Below are 22,985 nucleotides of genomic sequence, written 5' to 3'. Positions count from 1 at the left end.
AACCAGCACATCCACTGTGGACTCAGCATCCTGGTCTGGGAGGGCACAAGCCTCTGGCCATTTGAAATAGTCCATGTCTGTTTCAACAAAGCAGTGACCCTCGTGGGTGCATGGAAAGGGCCCCATTTATATCCAGTCCTATCTTCAGCATTGGCTCATCCACTGAGAGCAGCTGGAATACAGTGTGACACTGACCCTGTGGCCCTTTATGTGCTGTGCTAGACAGTTTTTGTCACTGCAAAGTGGCGAGATCCAGTGGTTCCATGCATGATCTGCAGTTCCCTTGGCACCACAAACGGCAATCTCTCCTCCCCCCTTATTGGCTCTTTGCATCCCCTCTGGGGCACGCGATTCACCCCAAACTGTCCAGATCCTGACTGTCCAATAACACCTACTGTAAAGGTGCTCTGCAGGCTGGTGAATATTGTGGACAGAGGACAGAGCAGGTGGGTGAACAATATAAAGGTGGGGTTGGGAGAGAAAGAAAATGATCAATTGTTTCTGTTTGTATGTTTCTACCCACTGCTGCCTCCTAGTGGCCAGGCACACTTCTGACACCGGCTGTGAAAGCCATCAAAAATCATGGGGTAGGCCATAACAGACAAGAGGACAGGAGGAGGGATGCCAAAAATATTTTTATTTTATTACAAAAACCCTAAAGTTCAATATCCATTCCCCACAGCATCAAACTCACAAAAGGGAAAATACCATCATTTATTAAACTAGTCAGCATGGCCTGATGGAGAACCTGTGTGTCAAGGGGCCTTTGAATATGCTAGAAAAAGAAAGATATAATTGGAGGAAGAGGGGAGTAACCAAATACTGACTCACGATCACTTGTTTACAGAAAATAAAGTTGTGGATGATCGATAGGATTTGCGGAGCCAAAACTGATCTCACTGGAATCCCAATGGGGCAAAAAAGAAACAGAAAGTAGTGGTGCTGAATTGCTGAAAAATGTGTCAGAAATGAGCACGTTTTTACAATTAGTTGTTGCAGATGTAGAGGTTAACAGTCAGGAATTAGGAAACATTATAGTTGCTGCCAGGCTCTTGTGGTGAGGGGGGGGGGGACAGTGAACTGTATTATAGCTAGTATAGTAGGATGCTTAAGGGTTCCATTTTAAATAAGCACAATATGCACTATATGGATAATACTATTGGGACATCTGGCCATTACACCCACAGGAACTTTTATGACGTCCCGTTCTAAATCCAAAGGCATCAGTATGGATAGTCAGTCCCCCCTTTGCAGCTATAACACCTGCCACTCTTCTGGGAAGGCTGCCCACAAGATTTTGGAGTGTGTGGGAATTATTTCCCAGTCATTCAGAAGAACATTTGTGAGGTCAGGCATTCTAGTTCATCCCAAAGGTGTTTTATGGGGTTGAAGTTGGGGCTCTGCACAGGCCAGTCGAGTTCTTCCACACCAAACTCACCCAAACATGTCTTTATGGCCCTTTTGTGCACTGGGGCACAGTCACACTGGAACTGAACAGGACCTTCCTCAAACTCTTCTTACAACGTTGGAAGCATAGAATTGTCCAATATGTCTTGCCTTCTTAAAGCTAAGTCGTTCAGAATGCTGAAACATTCCCCTCCCTTCTCTGCAACTCAGGGGCCTAGTCCAACCACTGAAAAACAATCCCATACTATTATCCCTCCTCCACCAAACTTCACAGCTGGAGCAATGCAGTGAGACAGGTAATGTTCTCCTGGCATCCACCAAACATAGACTCGTCCATCAGACTACCAGACAGCGAAATGTTATTCACCATTCAACAGAACACATCTCCATGGCTCCAGAGCCCAATGGCACCGTGCTTTACACCACTGCATCCAATGCTTGGCATTGCACTTGGAGATGTGAGGCTTGCATGCAGCTGCTCGGCCATGGAAGCCCATTCCATGAAGCTCCCGGGCACACAGTTTGTGCTGGAGTTAATGCCAGAGGAAGTTTGGAACTCAGCAGTTATTGAGTCAGAGTATTGGTGACTTTTACGCACTCACCGACCCTGCTTTGTTCTGTGGTCTGCCACTTTGAGGCCGAGTTTCTGTTGTTCCTAAACACTTCCATTTTGCAGTAATACCACTTGCAGTTGACCGTGGCATACATAGCAGGGAAGAAAGTTCACAAACTAATTTATTGCAAAGGTGGCATCCTATGACTACCACACTTGAATTCACCCATTCTAGAATGAACCACTCTTTCACAAATGTTTGTGAACCTGACTATTATACCTGTCTGAATAAAACACCTGAATTGAATGATTGAGGCATGTCCCCATACTTTTGGCTGTATAGTGTGCATTTACCCTTTCCTGAACTTGGAAGTAACGCCAGTGTCTTAACAATATATCCTGTGCTACCCTTTGGCATTTTTTGAGCCCTGAATTGCCATTGAACACAGTCAGTTTTGGAACCTGGCCCTCATGCAATTCTGGTGCTACCCCTGCCACAGCCAGAAGGGGGCAGTAGAAGATCATAATACATCTAGGCCCAGGCCCCCTGTTCCCCCAGCAGTAAAGGGCTTTCTCGTTTCTCCTACTCCATGAGACAGACACATATAAAAGTGAAAACAAGCTTGAGGGTCACCCAGGGGTTAAGGGCCTTGCTCCAGGGCCCCACAGGCGGCCCTCCAATCATGGGCACAGAGTCCGGGGCCACACACTGCCCCACTGATCATGCACTGTATATACATGAGGAACAAATGGTTACTTAACTGAAAATGTTTCAAGATTGCATGTGTAACCATAGAACCAGGTGGAATGCCTTTCATAAAGGCAATTTAACAAGATCACACAAATCTGACACCGTAAACAAGACCAGAGATGTGATCCCCCACATAGAAATGCAGAAATTTAAATTTAAAAGATTAGACAGCCACACCGATTGGCAAATGGGAATACCAGCATCCGCTCTTCCCACACATACTTTCACAAAAATAAATAAAAATTGCCGCACACTCAATACATTAAAAGCCAGTTAGGCTATTAAAACAAGCATCACCAAGGAGCAGCACTGGGTCTCACCACGGCTGGTGAACAGAGGGCACCTTCCAGACACTACACACCACTCGTGAACACACCTCTCCAGCGGAAACCAGTGCAACACCAAGAAAACCCTACACCACCTACAGCTCAGCCTGCCGCCTGCTTCAACCCCGCTGCTCCAGTACAACAAAAATCACAAAGAAAAAAAGACGGAAGGGGCGATATAAATGTGATCTTGCTCCTCTCGATTGCACATTCGGAAGGGCCGCTGTTCTGCCATAAAATACTACCTATCGAGACGTGCTATCGAGCCTTTCTGCGCATGTGCAGTTCCACAGTCTTGGGATTATGGTTAGGTTTTAGGGGTTAGGGTTAAGGTAAGGGTTTTTGGGGGGTTAGGGTTAGGGCAAGAGTTAGGGTTAGGGCTATCGATTAGCACTACGGTAGCATTTTTCGACAGAACACCGCCAAACGAAGAAACGAAACTTCAACGTAGACAAAGCAGCAGCATTGCAAGATGGAAACCAAGGGAGCAACAATCACTCCCGCTGCCACATGCAGCCGAACCTGCGAAACATACAACAAAAGAGAAAACAACATTATACACCGGAGGTTGAGGTTCAGGTTCCTTTATTTGTACCCGTAGGTAGATTTGGGGCGCAGTCATGAGTCATACATCCTACATACACGTCAACACAGGAACAACTGACAACAAAAACACATTAAGAAATGCTATAAGCGACCTACGTACCTCAATAAACACCGATATCGCAAAACAGGAGGCACACAGCAACCGATATACCCCCAACGTGGCACAAGCTGGGTGCGCTACAAAACGAATCAAGAAACAAGTTATGCCAATGACACCGTTAAATCTTACACAGAAGCGCTAAAACGGCATACCTTAATGACGGGCAAAAATGCCGTTGCCCACGCTGCCTTAAACAGCCACACAATCACGCCACCAACGTGGAAACTGAACTTCCCAGTACCACGTAAATGTCAGCAAAATGTATGTCTGGAGCGAATTCTCCCCCGCTCTTATATGGCATCACCTAGCTCCGCCCACCAATCTAAAAGCCCTCAGACCAATAAATCTTAATTAAAATAATATTAGGTATACACCTTCATATGGAAAGCAATACCCAATATTTCAACCTGTCAGGCATGTTAGGGTGTGAAACTGAGGTCTGGTGTAGATACAAAAGAGTGTGTCCAATAAACCACAGCTCAGCTTACCCACAAGTTTTTAAAAAAAATTATCAGGGGTAAGTTTCCTGAAGCCTTCTTACAGCTACATGTTCAGAAGTTTTATGTTAAAATATAGAACTTATGAATGATGTAACGTTAAGAAGGCTTCAAGAAACCAACCCCAGATACAACATGACAGTGGCTGCCTTTTTTGTTTTTCTCAGGCACCTTCCCAGCTTTTCTTCAGTTACCTGACAATATAGCACCTGAAAGTGGACTCTGCCAAACCGGGGTCTGCAGAGAGGCCCACAAGGACCTATCACAGGAGATCACAGGTTTAGCTTCCCCCCGCCTCTTCCCCATAATGGTAGCATCCTCTCAAACTGTCTGACACTTCTGAGCTTAACCTTGGCGTTCATTTCAGAAACCTGTCAAACGAATAACAATAAAAGAAAGTGAAATTACATGAAGAGCAACCAGCTAAAACAAAAACTAAATCTGCTTTTAATTTCAACACTGCACAGCTGCTTATGCCGGCTTGTTGTTAGGTGGCCGATGGGGCCTGAGGTTCCTGTCCATGCAGAATCTGCTCTGTTTTAATCAGCAGCCATGACTGTGCATGTTTGCAGCAAGTGCATCAACCGTCAGGAAAACACCAGAGAAGGAAGAATGAGGTCTGACACCAGCCTACTGTGACATCTTTACTGGTAACCATTCATGATGCGTGTCACACAGCAACGTGTGCAACTCTGCTGTGAGCCACACTGGCCAGCAGGAAAGCAGTAGTGATGGGATTTATGGCTCTTTGAGGGGATCCGGATCTTGGCGATCCGTTCCTTTCAAAGAGCCGTTCAAAAGAACGGCTCTTTTGGCTCTTTTTAAATATTTAGTCAGTTTTAAGAAGCCAGCTTGGGGGCATCTCAGTTTATCCTGGAAATAATCACTGGGAGGAATGATGAGGTGAGATTTGTAGTCAAATAATTAAAACTCAGATATCACACACCAATATCTGAGTTTGAATTATTCTGAAATATTGATTATTACCTCATTTGTCATGTGTGTACTATATTCCATATGGTTGCACAACATCCCTCTGCTTAGACAGCGACATCACTATTTTGGATTTACCTTTAGTACAAAGTGTGTGTATGTGTAAAGCTACGTTGACTTATGTTATTCATACAATACCTACTCACAAATAAACATCAAAAACAAAGCCGGCTGCAATGAATTTCTGTGCAAAACAGCTTTTACTACAAACACTTCCACACAATGTGGAAGTGAAGGATGCGTGCACAACTATCATCATGCTGTTAGGCAGTAGCACCCCTGCGCTGGGTGCGCCCCTCCCCCTATAACTGTTCTGTCTCGCGGAGGAGCTAATTTGTGTGCATCTGTGTGAAACACGCATAGGAAAAAAAGAACGACAGAAAGAACGGCTCCCCTCCAGCCGCGACTCGGCTCCCATCGTTCATGTTTATGAGCCGTTCAAAAGAATCGGTTCGTTCGCGAACGTCACAACTCTAGAAAGCAGCTCCGTGCTCCTTCAGGAAATCGCTTCGGACACTTTGCTAGAATTCTGCAAATTGTCTGTGGCATGCATGAGGCTGCTTTCACGTCGCACAAGCAGCCCTGACTAAGGTGTCTTGAATAACAGGAAAACAAGCAGCTCTCTCACATTCTATGGCTTCGCACTGATGAGCATTTCACACACCGTTTCTACCCACTAAACATTGGACGTCGGATAGGCGTGCAAATCATGTCTATATTAGGTCCGTCAGTCCATGACCAATTCTGGACATCTATACAACGTCCAAACTAGGTCCACAATTTGAACGTCCATCCATGACCCAACTTGCACGTCAATATGACATTCAACATTTGAACGTAATTTTTTTGACGTTATTTGGACGACTACGACAGGTGCAGGAAATATAGTTTTATTTACAAATATCAACATTGTTGTTATCAACATAATAAATGGAATACAGATGATTATTTCGAAACAAACATGATTTATTATGTTAATGCGTACGTATTTTATGTGCATTTGCGCTGATATGACAATAAATTATATCGTGCATTGTTTTTTATGTTCGTCCTGAAAACCATGTGAAAACTGAGTAGTGCAGAGCAGCTGTAACAGTTTTATCCACGTCCCTCGCGGACACTTTTGTGCACGTGCAGAACGCGGGATTTCAAAATCTGGCAGCAGCTTGATGCCCGGTCGAACAAATTAACATCCAGCTTGCTAAACCAGGTTAATGCTAAATTATGTTTTTTACTTTAGCTCTGTACTGCTCTGTTGTATACACTGTAGCACCGGCGGGGCTCATGTCCCAGCATGCCCCGCGTGCAGTTGTAAAATGTGTCTTGTGTGTACCCGGTCTGATCCTCGTGTGTAATTAGCTTACATAAATGTCCCACCGTGGATGCGTCTTACAGTTCGTCGTCTGACTACTTTGTGTTTCTTACATATAATTATCTTTGGTGCTTTTTGGGTGCCTAATGTAATCCTTGTACGGATTATTAATTGAGTGGATGTTTCCCGACAGAGTAATCTCCGTGTTTCTCTGCTCGCGATACCTCCATCTGCCCGTCGCAGCAATACGTTATTTAAATTTAAGTTTTAATTGAAAGCATGGTGAAATTGTTCATTTATATATGAATTTAGTCGAGACACGACATACACAATGTCTAAAATTAGTCTGCTTTTGGTATTATAAGACGTCCACAACGACCACATTTGGACTATAAATAGCCCATACATGGAGGTCCCACGGCCGTCAATACTAGACGTTCATTAGACGTCAAAAAAAGACGTCGCCTTGCGTTACAAAACAACCCCTTCAGTGGACCAAAATTGGACGTCCAAAAACGACATATTAAAGATGTCATTCCGACGTCACTATGCGCAGTGGGTAGGTGTGTACCCCTCCCTCTTATTGCCGGGAAAGGTCTCACACTAGAATAGAATAGAATAGAATAGAATAGAATATTGTTATTGTACCACTAACTCCATAAAATATGAGCTACTGGAGAGTGTACAATATTAAGGAAAGTCCAATTTGGATAAAAGAACAGATAAACATGTATAAAAGAAATGAAAAGTAGCTTTGATTAGGGGATCACAAAGTCACTGCATCTGGTCACACCGCCATCTTGCTAACTGTACACGCGATTTTTAAATATTTGAGCACTGTTGGTGCTGTTGTAGCTGGGTGTTGGTACGTTTGGGTGTAGTGTTGCTGTAAATAGACTATTAGCCTTAATCCTCAATGCATCTATAACCCATCTTCCAAAAACCTATCCAGTGTAGGATCATAGAGGTAGATGATTATGGTTTTCACTTTATTTTACCCAAAGTGTTTAATGAAACAGTTTTGTTTATGCTTTCTGGATTTATTAACAATTTTCTGACTATAAATAATTGATGAAATTCTCCGTCATGTACATATTTCGTCAGGTGTTTCCAAACACTGTCCATTGACAAGCAACACCGTGAAGCATGTATGTTATCAGAGAGATTTTATTACGCTTATTACAAAGAGACACACTGTATCTTGAGAATTACAGCCTGTTCCCCTCTGTGAGTCACACATTAAAATGTCAATGATGCGCCACAGACTGTGTCTGGTGACCCACAATCTATATGAATCTTACTAGAACTAACACTGTGTGATGCTGTGAGGATTATGGGCCCTAGACCAGTGTTTCCCTACCAGGCGTTTGGGGCCACACACGGCCCACGTTTTTGCTCCCTCCCAGCTCCCTGCAAAAACATGGACTGTCTGCGGATCCCCGAGGACCAGACTGGGAAACACTGACCTAGAACTAAATGTCACAAAGAGCAGGAGCTCATCCTCCTGGTCCTGTGTAAGGTTACACCCTGACATAGAACAGTATAATGACCATGCTTTTGTTTTACTTGCCTATAGTCACTGTTTACAGAGGCGTTGAAGAGGGAACCTAAAATTTGCAGCAATGTAGAGATTCATGGTCCTCAGATAAACACCTGATAACTTGCATGACGTGGCAGTTGACCCAGAAATCATACAGTGCACACAGGGTTTGCACTGCATCCAGTTTTCACATAGCGAGGGTCTGCTGTTTCCCAGACTCCCCAGCCAACCACCCCCCCCCCCATACTCTGAGAGAAAGGTAGAGCCTCTGTGTCTCCACTGTGCAGCCACTTCCTCCCCCCACACAGAACTGCCAGCAGCAGAGTCTGTGTCTTTGTGCTGTTCATGCGAGGGCCGGTACAGTCATGGGGTCTCTCTGCTGGGGGCTGCATCTCCACACTGCTCTGCTGCTCCTCATTAACACAGGTATCTGTTCGCCTGCTGTGCGACACCCACTCTGCCTGTTGAGGTTCTGTTTGATGGTCCTGTTTGTTCTTCACGGTGTACAATCTGCATATCGAGCTGTGTGCTGGGGACGCTGTTGCTGGAGCAGGAAGCTAATGTTCGCTGATACTGATCAGCTTTAGCCTCTGTGTGTCACAGACCATATTAACTACATCAGGTGTATAACTGAATGACTCAATGTCTCTATTATCATTACTGTTAAATGTGAAGTTTGTATTCCTTACTATAAACATTCTAAAGATACTATAAACTCTAAATCTGTATGTCTGTCAGATAGAAAGACCGCTGTGCAGTTCTGCTAGTCGTTTAAATCTGCTGAACTTGTTGTCCTGTCATCTTTCACAGATCGTTGCAGAGCTGCAGCTACACATTCAACTGAAAACCTAACAGTATCTATGGGACAGGAGGTTCGCTTATTCTGCAATGATTCAAATTCAGATTTTACCCAGATTAGCTGGAGGAAGAACCATACAGTAATTTTTACTTACAGCACAAAGAACCAAACACCGAATAACTGCCCCTTGGACAGAGTATGTGTTGATGAACCTAGAGATCTGCGGATCTCTTCCATACAGATGTCTGATGAGGGAATTTACAACTGCACAGTCACCACTGACAGGGGTACATACGTAAAAGAGTGGAGAATAAGCGTTAATGGTAACTACATTCTGTATTTACCCTGTTCATGATTAGGCTGTTTTCATAATTACTGAATGTATTACGTAACAGGAGACAAAAAGTTATAACTTCACACTGGTATTTTCATGTGCCTAGAATCTACTAATATCTAAGCATATATTTATATGTAATATGTTGTTCCTTCCTTGGGTACAGACACAAAGACAAATATTATTAAGTATGTCGTACCTGCCGCGGCCGGAGTTACAGTGATTGTAGGAATTTGCTGCGCTCTCATATGCTACAGGTCAGTCAATATTACACGACAGTAATTATCTTTAACTAAGCGAAATATTTCACTGGCATATTAATTAAAAAGTAAGTAAACTAACTGCCAGAACAGAACATTTTATAGCTGTAGCCTTACAAAGTTTACCGAGACCCCGAACCCTTTACTTTTTGTTATTCAGAGTTTTGAAGAATAAACCGAACCGAAGTTTCCCAGACACCGACAGCACAGAAGGGACGGTAAGTCATTGCGTACTTTCCATAGCAATAATGGACAATTACGCCGATTAGATTTATACCAGCGATGGGTACTGATATTGGATGCACGCAAAAAGAACATGTTTAGGTTGTTTAGTAGTCCCCACAATTAAATTATTACAAATTCACACACACACACACACACACACACACACATACACTGGGTTGTAATTATATCTTTGTAGGGACTCTCCTTTCACTTCTATGAGGAAAAAAACTAATTCCAACCTTTACCACTACCCAATCCTAACCAAAAAGAATACAAGTCTTTTGGCATTTGCAGTTTATTCTTTGTGGGGACCTGAAAATTGTTCCCACAACGTCAAGATAACAGTTTTTTTTTTATCAGATTGTGGGGTTAATGTATACCTGGACCACGCACACATAAACGCACACACAAGTATATATACATTTACCCTACCTGAAATGATATGTTCTGGAAAATATTAAAATAATAACATGGTTCTATCATTGGGGGCTTTATTGCTTTTTACTGAGCTTTATTCCTACTGCACAGGACACCGGACGCCGAAGAGCTCAGAGAGTCACCGGCGATCAGTATATTGACAGAATAAACTCAGTGTACGGGACAAAACCGACACCTCGTTCTTTTCAGATTATTATATAATGGCTTATTCGTTTTAATGTCTCAGAATAGTTTGCAATGTTTGAATGTCGTGGAGCCTTCCAGTAAATGAATACTGATGTATAAAATCACTGGAACGCTAACACAGTAATCGCGATCAAATTTTAAATAGTGACGTTTAACGAAGACTGAACGACCACCCGCCCAAATGTGATGTTTGGCATGAAAGCAAATATTTTTCAGTTTATAGTACTGCATGTTGGTACGGAGCCCCCGAAGTCCCATAGAGTGATTTTTTTATCTTGTGCGCACAAAACACATAACTTGTGCGCACAAGTTACGTTGAGTTAGTATTTGTAAGGAACAGGTTAGCTGCTGATAGCTGCCGTACTACGTTTGCTAGACCTCTAGGTTAAGCTGCATTTGCAGTTTTCAAGAGTTTACTGATTTCTCAAAAATGATTTCATTTACATAATTAGATAGACGAATTGCTGTGTGTTTGATGTTACTCGCTTGTTTAATCGAATCGTTCTCCTAAAAAAAAAACATTGCTGGCATCAGGATACAATATAATAAGATATAGTAGCCTTGCAATTAATATTACTCGAAGGAGTAAATGCAACGCTGCTGCGCACTACTTTGGCATTAAGGCTGAGTTACGCAGTCCGTGTGAATGGCTGCGTGAATGGTCGCGACAGAGCTGAAGCGCCGTGAAGAATACTTTTTCCTTTCACTATCGGAAATCATAGTAAAACAGGTATAAACAGGTTCAATAAATACAATAAACAGGTTCAATAAATACAATAAACAGGTGTCAGTAATTATGTCTTTACTGTACCTGTTTATCATAGTGTATTATTATGATTACCGATAATGACCGAAAAAAAAGTATGTTCCTGTCGCTTCACCTCTGTCGTGACCATTCATACGGACTGTAACTATCTTGTGCGCACAAGATACATAACTTGTGCGCACAAGCCGCACAAGATAAAAAAAGCGTCTTGGCGTCTTTGTTTTATAATAAAAAATATTTCGCATAGTAATCGTCTTGTTTCCTGTCCAAACAAGGCTCAGTGTGCGCCTGGTGGTTTGTGGAAAAAACCGCTAGAATTCAGGGTTTCCGTGTTAAGAAGCTGCGTGGGAAATGCAGTTGATAATTACGTCATTGTTTCGCATTTTCCACAGTGTGTCTTGGTGAAAGACTATAACCGTCTGGTTATATGAAGTATTGCCTACAATATGTCGCCTTATTACAGAGACGTGGTCACCTTGACAGTCTTGATTCTTAGGAGCTTTAACATTGCTGCAAACATAGACTCTTATGCAGCTCCTCTTTCCTTCACTCAACTGTTATGTTTTGCAGTGTTTACATGTTAAATTTTTGTTCTAAAAGGCAGCACTGTCTGAGTTTCTCTCATTTCAAGTGGGCTTTTTTGTCATACCTTCCATTTACTATTTTCCAGAACATGCTATGGTACAGAAAAAACATTTCCTCAGGGCCACAGTGCAACGTACATATAGCATGTGACAAGAGGAAGGTTTCACAGTATTAAATAGTTAATTGCAAGTAGCTACATGTATCGATATCTGGCCACCAAATTCATGTAGATGGAAAATGCAGGCAGCCACTGACAGTTATTTATACAGAATTTAGAACAAAATCAGTGTGTGCCTGCAGAAAGTCTCTTAAACAGTAAACATCACTGCTATTTAAAATTTGGAAAATTTAATTTCTTCCATACTTTAACTGGTGCACCACCAGAGAGGCAGTGTCACAACTTGGGTGGTTCGGGCGCGAGGACGAGGCATGGTGCAGGCAGATAGGAAGGGAATGTGGACGACATAGGACAGGACGTGGTTTATTAACAAACACAGAACACACTAGGAACACTACAAAATAAAGGACCATGAGGGGTATAACAGAGAGGGAAAAAGACAAGCACAGGGCACAAAAACATGAAACCAAAACCAAATACAAGACACAGGAACAAGAAAACTCATACAAATGAAACACTAGGGAACAAAATACAAAAACAGAGGAGGCAGGATTCAAACATAAGACCAAGGGGTGCGCAAGCAACCACATGAGCCATGCAGCCAACAGGGAGCAGGGGAAAACACAAAGACTGACAACAGGAGGGATGGGATGACCAGCAACACCTGCTGGCCAAACGGGGAAGGGACACTGAGTGAAACAACAGGAGCTGACCCTGACAGGCAGGTAGTGGGACAAATTTAAGGTATAGATTCCCAGAATTCTCAGCCCACTACCCTCAAAATAACAGTGCCCATTGGGGGAGGTTGGTACATTTTTAGTCCACCTTGGTATGATTTCACTGATTGGGGGCTACTCCACAGTACATTTTGCCGATGGTAGGTTTACCACAATCAACCATAAGAATTTCTTTCACATTTGTATAGAGACCCTTGTGTAGCAAAAACAGCAGCCGAATCTTTTATTGGTGTTTGTTAAAGTCAATAGTGAATTAACAACTTTGTCTTTTATCTAGCTTGGCCAAATACAACCTCTCACACACATTCAGGCTTGTTCACGCTGGGACACTTTTCATGGTGGGCAATCAGCTGCACAGGATTATGGGAAGAGCACCGGTGCGTATGCTCACACTGGATTAGTGCAATATTACTTGCATCTCTACTTTATGTTAATTGTAATGTTTAAGTGTTACTTGATTTCACTGCACTATTCTGCCCTACTAAGACAAAAACAGTAACTAAGCTGACACTGCAACTCAGAAAACAGGCTTCCAAGTTATTTACTGCCCACCCATATGTGAAGGCCTAATTGGTAGATGAAATATAGTGTTTTCTTCAAAAGAGAGCATATATAGTCGACCTAAATAATTTGGTTATGAGATAAAACAACCTATGAGACTCAGTTTCAGTTATAACTCAGTCCACTGCACTTGTTGCACACTATCATTAAAACATCTTTAATCTTGAAACATGAACGTGAAATTTTATGAAGCCCAACTACACCGTCAGGGGGCACCAGAGCACAACAGCACAACAGTACCAGATAGAGCTAAAACACTTTTGAAATCCTTGCAATAAATTTAGGTGGTGTTGTCATGCCCTGATCGTCCGCTCCTCTCGTGTGCCACACCCCCTCGTTAACCCCATGTGGATTCCCCGTGTTTATCAGCTGTTTCCAGTTACTGTCATTAGTGCAATGTATTTAGTCCGTGTTTCAGTTTGTTTCCCCAGTCCGGTCATTGTAATGTTACCCCGTGTTTTGCCTGTCCCTATTGTTGCTGTTATTATTAAACCCCGTGTTTGCCCCGACTACTGGTTTCCTGCGCTTCTGTCCACGCTCCGTGCGCCGTGTAGTGTGACAGAATGACCAGACTCCCAAACAAGACACCTGAGCTGAACGAGGCGGAATACCTCGCCCTCGTGGACGTGGTTTTATATTGGCTACGCCAGCCCAAAGTCCGGGAGGATCCCCTGCTTCTGGCTATAGCCAGCCGGAACAGGGACGTGTTGGAAGATACGTCCCTACCCGGAGACGCGCACCTTGCGAGGGAGGTGCGTGACGACTTACGGCGGCTGAGACGTGGGGGTAGCGGAGGCAAACATGCGGAAGGTAGCCCTCGCGAACGGACTGCCTTTTGGTCCGCTCTCTGAGCTGACGGAGGTACCGCAAACGCTGCCGCCCACCACAGGAAAGCGTAAGAAAAAGCGGAGAAAACGCGGACAGGAAGACGCACAGGAGGTGTGTGTGTGGGCTGTCGCTCTCTCCGCTGCTTCCTTTGCCGGGTGTTGGGAGGACCCCCTCCCTGTTTTAAACCCGGCAGTGTTCGCGCCTGCTACCGCCTGCCCTGCCCTGTCCCAGTTCAGACCTGCTTGTCTCCGAATATTGTAGGTCTATCCCGCTTGTTTCTAGATATCCTAGTTCTGTGCTGCCTGCTGCCAGGAGCCCCAGCTTCACTCTGCTCGCTGGCTCCTGCTGTCCGGCTGGCACAGGGGCACACCACCCAGGGCAGCTGCTGAATTTTCGGCTCCTGCCCTGTAGGCCGCTTGGTTCCCAGTTCCTGCTCCAGTCTCTGCTCTTGCCTAGCAGGTCCCTCATCAATGGGTTCTGGCCAAGGAGTCCCAGCAGTTTCCCCTTGCCCTGTAGTCCTGGCAGCGCCTACCAGTTCCTGTCCTGGTTCCGGTCCTGTTTCCTGTCCTGCAGGTCCCTTGGTGTCATCCAGCCCCAGCCCTGCATGTCCCTCCGCCCCCTTTGGTCTCGGCCCTGCCGTCCCCTCAGCACTGCCTGAAGCCGGTCCCTCCGCCCCCTTTGGTCCTGGCTCAACTGTCCCCTCAGCACCATCTGCTTCTGCTGACCCCTTGATGCCACATGGTTCCACTGGTCCTTAGATGCTTGGGAGGACCTGCGTCCTGGGATTGGTGCCCAGCATCCTGGCTGCCTCTTGTTAGACTGTCCCTGTCCCTATGGTCCCTCCAGTTGTCGGCCCTGTCCTGGGGGGTGTTGTGTATGTTGCCCCCATGGTTATCCCTGGTCCTACCCCAGTTTGGTCAGTTTCCTGTGTGGTGTTCTGTCTGGTCTTGTGGCCAGTGTTACTGTTAGTTTGGTCTTTCGTCAGGTCTTGCCCTGTCTGGTTCCACTGTGTAGCTTGTCATCCCTGGTCTGGTCTTGAGTCCTGAGTCTCATCTGTCTCTTGCCCTGTTGTTCAGCCCCTCTTTCACAGAGGGGGGTGTACTGTCATGCCCTGCCTCTATTCCTCCTGTTTCCTCCCCAGCATGGCCTGTTCATTGTTTGTTCTACTTCTCGTTCCAACCTTTGGGTAATTCACTCCAGCTGCCTCTCATTTTCTACTTTGTTATTCCTGGTATAAAGGTGTTTCCCAGTCCTGTGCTCCCCAGTCCTGTCATTGAAGACATAACATCAAAACATGTTCATCACTGCGTGCCTGAGATCTTCCCCGCGTGTGTCCTTTCCCCATTTCAACTCCTCACAGTTTGCTTTATTTTGTCCTGTTTCGGTTTTGTTAATTAAGTCCTTTCTGTTGTGAAATTCATCAAAAGCAGAAGGTATATTACGGGACAAAATCCTCCTCAGCTATGAGCTATTCTCTTCAGTGGAGTCTGGTGGGACATTTCATAGCATGAGAAAGTTGATTGTTAGGTTCAAGAACATAATCTACCCCCAGGCAGCCACACCATCAAATCACTATATCGGGATTACTGCAGTAATACATGCTCTTCATGTGAACTGTAATGTCTAAGACTTCACTAGTCACTGCATTACAGCTGAGGTACAGTATATTCTGTCAGTTATTTTATTGTTCTGCGGGCGGCCAAGCAAGTTCCAATGCACTTGCTGCACACGACCAGCAATAAATCAACAACAAAACCACATTTTAAAAAAATACTGAGTAGTATAAAACAATCTGAATCGATGATACCGAAACCTTTCTTCAGTCATGCTACCTTGAGAGTGCAATTTATATCAAAGAAATTAAGCCGGTAAAAATGGGTTTCTGTTCTGTACCCTGAAAGTAAGGCAGGGTCTGTGTGTCTTCACTGTGCAGCCACTTCCTCCCCCCACACAGAACTGCCAGCAGCAGAGTCTGTGTCTTTGTGCTGTTCATGCGAGGGCCGGTACAGTCATGGGGTCTCTCTGCTGGGGGCTGCATCTCCACACTGCTCTGCTGCTCCTCATTAACACAGGTATCTGTCCGCCTGCTGTGCGACACCCACTCTGCCTGATGAGGTTCTGTTTGCTGGTCCGGTTTGTTCTTCACGGTGTACAGTCTGCATATCGAGCTGTGTGCTGGGGGCACGCAGACGCTGTTGCTGGAGCAGGAAGCTAATGTTCGCTGGTACTGATCAGCTTTAGCCTCTGTGTGTCACAGACCATATTAACTACATCAGGCGTATAACTGAATGACTCAATGTCTTTATTATGGTTGTTAAATGTGAAGTTTGTATTCCATAATATGAACATTAAACTCTAAATCTGTATGTCTGTCAAATAGAAAGACCGCTGTGCAGTTCTGCTAGTTGTTTAAATCTGCTGAACTTGTTCTCCTGTCATCTTTCACAGATCCTTGCACAGCTGCAGCTACACATTCAACTGCAAACCTGACAGTATCTATGGGACAGGAGGTTCACTTATTCTGCAATGATTCAAATTCAGATTTTACCCAGATCAGCTGGAGGAAGAACCATACAGTAATTTTTACTTACAGCACAAAGAACCAAACACCGAATAACTGCCCCTTGGACAGAGTATGTGTTGATGAACCTAGAGATCTACGGATCTCTTCCGTACAGATGTCTGATGAGGGAATCTACAGCTGCACAGTCACCACTGACAGGGGTACATACGTAAAAGAGTGGAGAATAAGCGTTAATGGTAACTACATTTTATGTTTACTAAGGTAAAACTATGTTTACAGGATTTGCAGACTAAAATCTTTTAAAGGTGACATTACAGACTATGTCTTTATACCAGGGGTCACCAACATTTTTGAAACTGAGAGCTACTTCACGGGTACTGAGCCACGGGTACATGAGTCATGTTGGTGACCCCTGCTTTATACCATTGTATACAAAATGCTTTGTGATCATAGTGATATCACACTGGTATTTGCATCTGCTAAAATCTAGGAGCAGATGTACATATATAATATCGCAAGATGGCGGCATCAGTAGTCGTAGCAGCCCGGCGCTCCTCGAGATTTAGCCGTTTTCTTTTGATTTTGGGTGTCAGGGGCAGCGTGTGGCTCAGTGGGCTAAGCCTGTGTGCCTGTAACTGCAAGGTTGCCAGTTCAATGCCAGCCTCAAGCCATTTTGCTCAAGGACTCGCAGACACGCTGAGGCTGGCTTCGAACCAGCAACGTTACAGGGGCTTAGCCCACTGCTACGGTTACTCACGCCGCCATGTTGCGATATTATATATGTACATCTGCTCCTAGATTTTTGGTCCTTGCGCAAGGCTCTTAACCCCCAGCAACCTGGGTGCCCCTATGGGTGGCTGCCCTTTGCAAACAGCTTACTCTGCCAAGAGCAAGTTAAGGGAGGCGTAAAGATAATTTCCCCACAGGGATCAATAAAGTATCTATTATTATTATTATGCTGCTAAACAGAGAGCTGCTAAACTGTTTTTCACTGTTTTGTAATAGTGACAATAAAGATCGATCTTATCTTATCTTATCTTACATGTGTATATATTCAACATGTTATTTCTTTCCTCATGTACAGACACAAACGATGCTGCTCAGATTAAGATAAATATTGTTTACTTTGTTGCACCTGCTGCAAGCATAATTACTGCCATTATAGGAATATGGGGCGCTGTGTTATGCCACAGGTAGGTCAATATTATAACATCAAAGTAATTATTATTCCGCAAAACATTTCACAGACATATTAATTAAAAATGGCACTAAATGTGCTCATTGCCAGAATCAAACATTGTATCGGCCTAATTGTAGCCTTAACAACTTTACCAAGACCCTTTCACTTTTTGTGATTCAGACTTATGAAGAAAAACAGAAACAAAACAGACAAGAGTAATGAGAACACGGGAGGTACGGTAAGTCATTTCATACCTTCCACAGCAGTAATAGGCCGCAGTTAGTAACCGTGGTTACAGTGGTTACAGTTAGCGATGGGTATTGATGTGATACATGGTTCACTTCATGCTAGTTTTGTTTCAAAGATAAATGATTCGTATCTATTATTTCTGGTAAAACTACTAGCATATATATATTAATGAACAGACGAAAAGAATATTTCAAAGCAAATTTTTGCAAGGTGATGTGTATTGTAGTCGTGCAGGACTTTTGTAGCAGTCCTTTAATATAAACCAAATATGTAATATAAACATGAACACATGTACCAGTGCATTAAAAATATTTTTCAGTATTAATTGCACCATCCAAAATGATAACATTTGGAAAATATTAATTCCTTAAGAGAAGTCACGTTGTGTGTGAAACAGCTTTTTTCTCTTAATATTTAAATGGTGAGACACGGTTACACCATAAGCCATGGTGCTGTCACTCGGGGCTTTATTGCTATTTATTGCGCTTTATTCCTACTGCACAGGACACCGGACGCCGAAGAGCTCAGAGAGTCACCGGCCATCAGTATACTGAGAGAGCAAACTCAGCGTACGGGACTTAAGGACAAAACCGTGCCTAACACCTTGCTTTATTATTAAAGTTATTCAAATCCAAAAAAAATTCTTTTTAATGTCTGAAGTTTCTGACATTTGTGGAGCTGTCCAGTCTTACATGTGATGCGTCATTTACTACACTGGATGACTAAACCATTTACTAGTTACATTTAAAATGGTAACTTTTAATGAAGACTGGACGATATCCCACCAAATTCGATGCTTATAGACCTAATTAAAACAAATGTTATTCAGCCAAAGGTATAATGAAACCTTTGTTTGCTCCTTTGTATTGTAATACACAATATTTTGCATGTTATTTGTCTTGTTTTCTGTGCTAACAAGGCTCAATATATGCTTGGTAGTTTGTGGGAAAGAGCTACAATTCTGGGTTTCTGCCTTAAGTACAGCATCCACTGGGTGTCTTGGTGATGGCCTGAGACATAGAGCCGTCTGGTTACATGAAGGTATGTCCTGCAGTGATGGATCCTGGCTAGAGCAAGATGGGCATTTGCCCAGGGTGACATCTTTTGAGGGGGGGGGAATTAGGAAACTGGACAGTGAAGTTTGGGGGGTGGGGGTGCAGGGACCCTTGCCTGGGGCTTTGTTCTCATACCACACATATACAGACAAGGGTAGAGTTTCGCAACAGTAAATTGTTAATAGAAAATAGTTACAATTATTAAAGCCTATTGACAGATGGAATATTTTATGGCTGTTTATGCAAAATTTACAACCAAATCAAAGTATGCTTATCGGAACTCGCAAACAGTGTTATTTTTAATAAGATGAAAGAGGGCTCATTAGGGACTCAGAATTACCATGTACTATGTGAAGGATTTTGGTTTCATATATGTTTATGCATAGTTTCAGATATGTATATGCATGGTAATTCTGAATAAAGTCCCTAACATCCCCTCATACAGTAGCACAAAAAATAACTGAAAGGTTCTTCTCCAAGAAGCAGAAGAACACCGCAGAGAACAACACTGCGCATTCAGTGTTTGTGAAACAGGAATGGAGAATTCACACCTCTGTTTTTCACATGACCGGGTCAAAGACTGTCTCTCACATTTGATGCAAACCCATACAGGAAGAGCTGCTTCTGCACAAATGCACAGGTTGTCTCCAGATGATCTTTCAGTCTTCTAGCATATTCCAGACCAGCAGGGAAAGGAGGGTGTCTGAAGACCAACTCAGCTGGCATCTGTATCTCTCTTCCCAGTATAAGGAGAGCTGGTGTGCGAGAGCTGGAGTCACGTACAGCAGAAGAAGAGGCTGTAATGATCAGAGGCAGGTGTGCGGCCCAATCATGCTGGTGCTGAGCGGGTGTGATGGCGAGATACTCTGCTAATGTCCTGTTAAATCTCCCCATCAGTCCGTCACTTTGGAGATGCAGAGGGCGGTATGTGTCTTAGTGACGCTTAGCCACTTGCACTTGGTGGAAAACATCCTGGGACTCGAAATCTCTTCCATGATCACTGTAAATGCTCACCCCATTCTGCTTCCCACTTGTGGCATCTCTCCACCCTCAGCAGCTGCTCACCTGCATAACTCCTCCTGCTGCCTGTCTTCAGCCAGCTGCTGTTCTCTCACCTCTCTTTGATCACAGTACCTGCAGGCAGCTTTACTCCAGGAGCGATAGAACTCGCATCAGCATTACCATACCGATCTGCTGTTCGATTACTTGTAGGTTTGCAGCTCCTCCACAGCAGGGTGACTGTTCCCCTAGTTCCCTGAAGGACATCAGCCAAGGTAGCCAAGCATGGTCACTCCGTATGGTGAAGGACCAGCCACACAAGTTATATTTAAAATGGTGACTGACAGAAATGACTGATTGGAGCTTCTTGTCGGTCATATAGTAAAAATGATTAATTGTCATTGTTGACACACCACAGCAGAACAATATATACGGTTTTTCCACTGTATTCTGAAATCTTAACGGTGTGGTTTTCCATACCCTCCTAAAAATTAACCCAATTCATTTTTTAATTAAACTGTAATGAAACTGGCAAACTAACCGTGAAAACTTGATGTATTGTAGTTCATGAGGGAAGACGTGGAGTAGCGTGATTTGCGTGACCGGATCTTTACGCAGCATTCGTAAAAAAAGAGGCAAAAAAGAAACAGCGAGTTAAAAGACGAAAAGCATCTGCCCCCATTTGGCAATATTTTGGGTGTATTCCAAAATGACAACATAGATGAACTTCCAATATCCACTCACACCTAAGAGTGCATCACTTGCTAGCTGCTGCAAGTGCCTTTGTCGACAATTACAACCAGACCTGCTGTTCCACACCAAGTAACCTAGTTGCAAACACTTCCGCATATGTGCAACAAGTGAAGCATCCGAGCGAAAACTCAACACAGCGGGGAAAGTGATCACCTCACAGCATTAAATCCTCGCAAAGTGCACATGCATGTCTTTCTAGTAAAAGAAAAATATATACTATGGCACACATACCTGGGCGGCACGGTGGTGTAGTGGTTTGCGCTGCTGCTTCACAACAAGAAGGGCCTGAGTTCGGTCCCTGTGTTTGTGTTTCCTCCCACAGTCCAAAAGTGTGCGCGGTAGGTTAATTGGCGACTAAGTTGGCTGTGTGAGTGTGTGCGCCCTGCGGTGTGTTGGTTCCTGTCTATGCCCGTTGTTCCTGGTATAGGTTACGGTTACGGTAATGGATGGATGGTACGCATACCACTAGTGGTACTGAAGCTCCCTCTAGTGGTGCGTGGAGGTATCTCGATTGAGACCAGTTTGGTTGAAATCTGAAACATATAGGGGGCCAACTTCATGCAGGATTGTGACCTTGTGTGTGCCTCTCTGTGACATATGATAAACATTCATCAAGTCTAAACTGTACTCTCAGAAATAGAGAAGAGTGGGAATCAAACCCTGAATTCAAAGGCTGGTTGAAGCCGTTTATTGGAGATGCTACAAGGGCATACTGCCTGTATTGCAAGGCTGATTTCTATGCCAAGCTTAGTGATGTAAAAAAATGCATGACAACTCAAAAATATACACATAGGGCAAAACCTTATAACAGTTCCACCCAAACCACACTGCCATCAATGGTTAAAAAATTGATTCTGCAAGAAAGGCAAAGGCCACCATGGCATTAGCTATGTCTGAACACTGTTCTATGCTGGCATGTGATCACATTGGGGAAGCATGTAGAGTCACTGTTGCCAACTCCTCAGCAAGGAATGTCGCTATTGGTTGTCCCAAAAGTCGCTAAATGACGCCATCGCCTAATTTGCATAATGTGCATGTAATTATAATGGACGCTGTAGGAGAGAGGAATAATGTCGTGGGAGAGACAAAAGGTGGTTAAAAAACACCCTAAATACGTTTAGAACTACAACCGATAGTAATACAACCTATGTACAGTACTGTGTGAGTTTGTTACATGATTCTATTTGACAACATTTATATCCATTTAATTTAGGTGTCGAGTTGCCATATGTATCAAAAACACCACAGCAATTGTTTATATGATCATTGTTTATTATTAAATGATTTTACATTCTTTGCATTTTTGGTATTCTTCAGTTTAGTAACCAATCTCAAGTTGACAAAAAAGTACAGTTACTGTTACAAAGAGCAGTGTTTCTCAAACTAGTCCAAGGGGCACCTAGAGGGTTCATGTTTTTGCTCTGTCCCAGTTCCCTGAGGACTGGTTTGAGAAACGCTGACATAGAGGGTAAAGTCTAAGTGCATAGAAACAATGCAAAGTATTTGTATTACAATTGTATTTGTTTGCACCCACTTAGGTATAAGGATTTCTTTATGGATAGTGACATAACCTAAGGAGCTTAAATGTAATATGAAAGGTAAGTTCTACCAACACAGACGGCCAGTGCCCCTTTATTGCATTTTCGGGTACATTCCCATGTACGTATTAAGAAAAGGTCAACTTTATCCACTGCAGATGTTGGCCACATCCCCTTCGGAATGCTGACAGCTAGAGCCTCAACTGAGGATCCCCCCCACATATTACACACCTCACCAGATCTACTGGTGGTCAGTCATCACCTGGGACATCTGCTTCCACAGCAGATTCTCTGATTGCCCCATGGTGTTCTCCTCAATGACAGCTGATAGTTCTCTTGTGATCTTTAAACTCTCTACATGGCAAAGATGATGATAACTGGGAACAAAATTTTTGTTTTTTACTTTTCGTAGGTTGGGATGTTTGAGGGGTAACACTTCCTCGTTCACTACTTCAACACTCCGCAAAAACAGCTGACATCTGTTAACCTGAAGTGCCGTATTTACACCCAGTGAAAATCGAACCTACAAAAGCAATAGATTACTTAGTGAGAAAAGGCTGCTAATCATCAAGCTCTTTCGGCGACTAGATCGCTAACAGGTTACGTTCATGCGGAATATATTGCAAAAATAAACCACGGTTAACTTGTACTAGCGGTAACTTACTCCGCCTTCAAGTCATGTCGAAAAAAATCGAAAATATGTAATGAGAGCAGATGAGCGCCAATACAGAGGGAGTGGGGAGATTCGGGGTTTTCTACAGAGTC

The 22,985-nt window shown here is 43.7% G+C and overlaps 3 long non-coding RNA genes across 8 annotated transcripts; 1 reads left to right on the top strand and 2 right to left on the bottom strand.

Moving 5' to 3' along the window:
- Positions 1 to 622: 622 nt before the first annotated feature.
- On the bottom strand, positions 623 to 3,981 carry LOC111834208 (uncharacterized). The gene is made up of 2 exons (XR_002835960.2): positions 3,896 to 3,981; positions 623 to 3,820 (listed from the first exon to the last, which is right to left on the bottom strand). It is a non-coding gene; the product is annotated as an uncharacterized lncRNA (long non-coding RNA).
- A 2,321-nt stretch (positions 3,982 to 6,302) lies between these two features.
- Positions 6,303 to 18,768, top strand: LOC111834066 (uncharacterized). Of its 5 annotated transcripts, none has more exons than XR_011982216.1 (9): positions 6,303 to 6,443; positions 8,896 to 8,957; positions 9,126 to 9,207; positions 9,385 to 9,475; positions 9,639 to 15,994; positions 16,371 to 16,682; positions 17,531 to 17,639; positions 17,807 to 17,864; positions 18,380 to 18,768. It is a non-coding gene; the product is annotated as an uncharacterized lncRNA (long non-coding RNA). The 5 variants fall into 5 exon arrangements; XR_011982214.1 differs by lacking the exon at positions 6,303 to 6,443 and adding an exon at positions 8,368 to 8,511 and having other exon boundaries at positions 8,896 to 9,207; positions 9,639 to 9,696; positions 10,232 to 15,994; XR_011982215.1 differs by having other exon boundaries at positions 8,896 to 9,207.
- Positions 17,552 to 21,146, bottom strand: LOC140578166 (uncharacterized). 2 transcript variants are annotated; one of them, XR_011982222.1, is made up of 3 exons: positions 20,914 to 21,146; positions 20,471 to 20,537; positions 17,552 to 20,185 (listed from the first exon to the last, which is right to left on the bottom strand). It is a non-coding gene; the product is annotated as an uncharacterized lncRNA (long non-coding RNA). The 2 variants fall into 2 exon arrangements; XR_011982221.1 differs by having other exon boundaries at positions 17,552 to 20,537.
- Positions 21,147 to 22,985: the final 1,839 nt, after the last annotated feature.

Source organism: Paramormyrops kingsleyae, chromosome 1 (genome assembly GCF_048594095.1).
Source record: "Paramormyrops kingsleyae isolate MSU_618 chromosome 1, PKINGS_0.4, whole genome shotgun sequence".
NCBI classification, from domain to species: Eukaryota; Metazoa; Chordata; class Actinopteri; order Osteoglossiformes; family Mormyridae; genus Paramormyrops; species Paramormyrops kingsleyae.
This window is presented reverse-complemented; position numbering and strand designations above follow the sequence as displayed.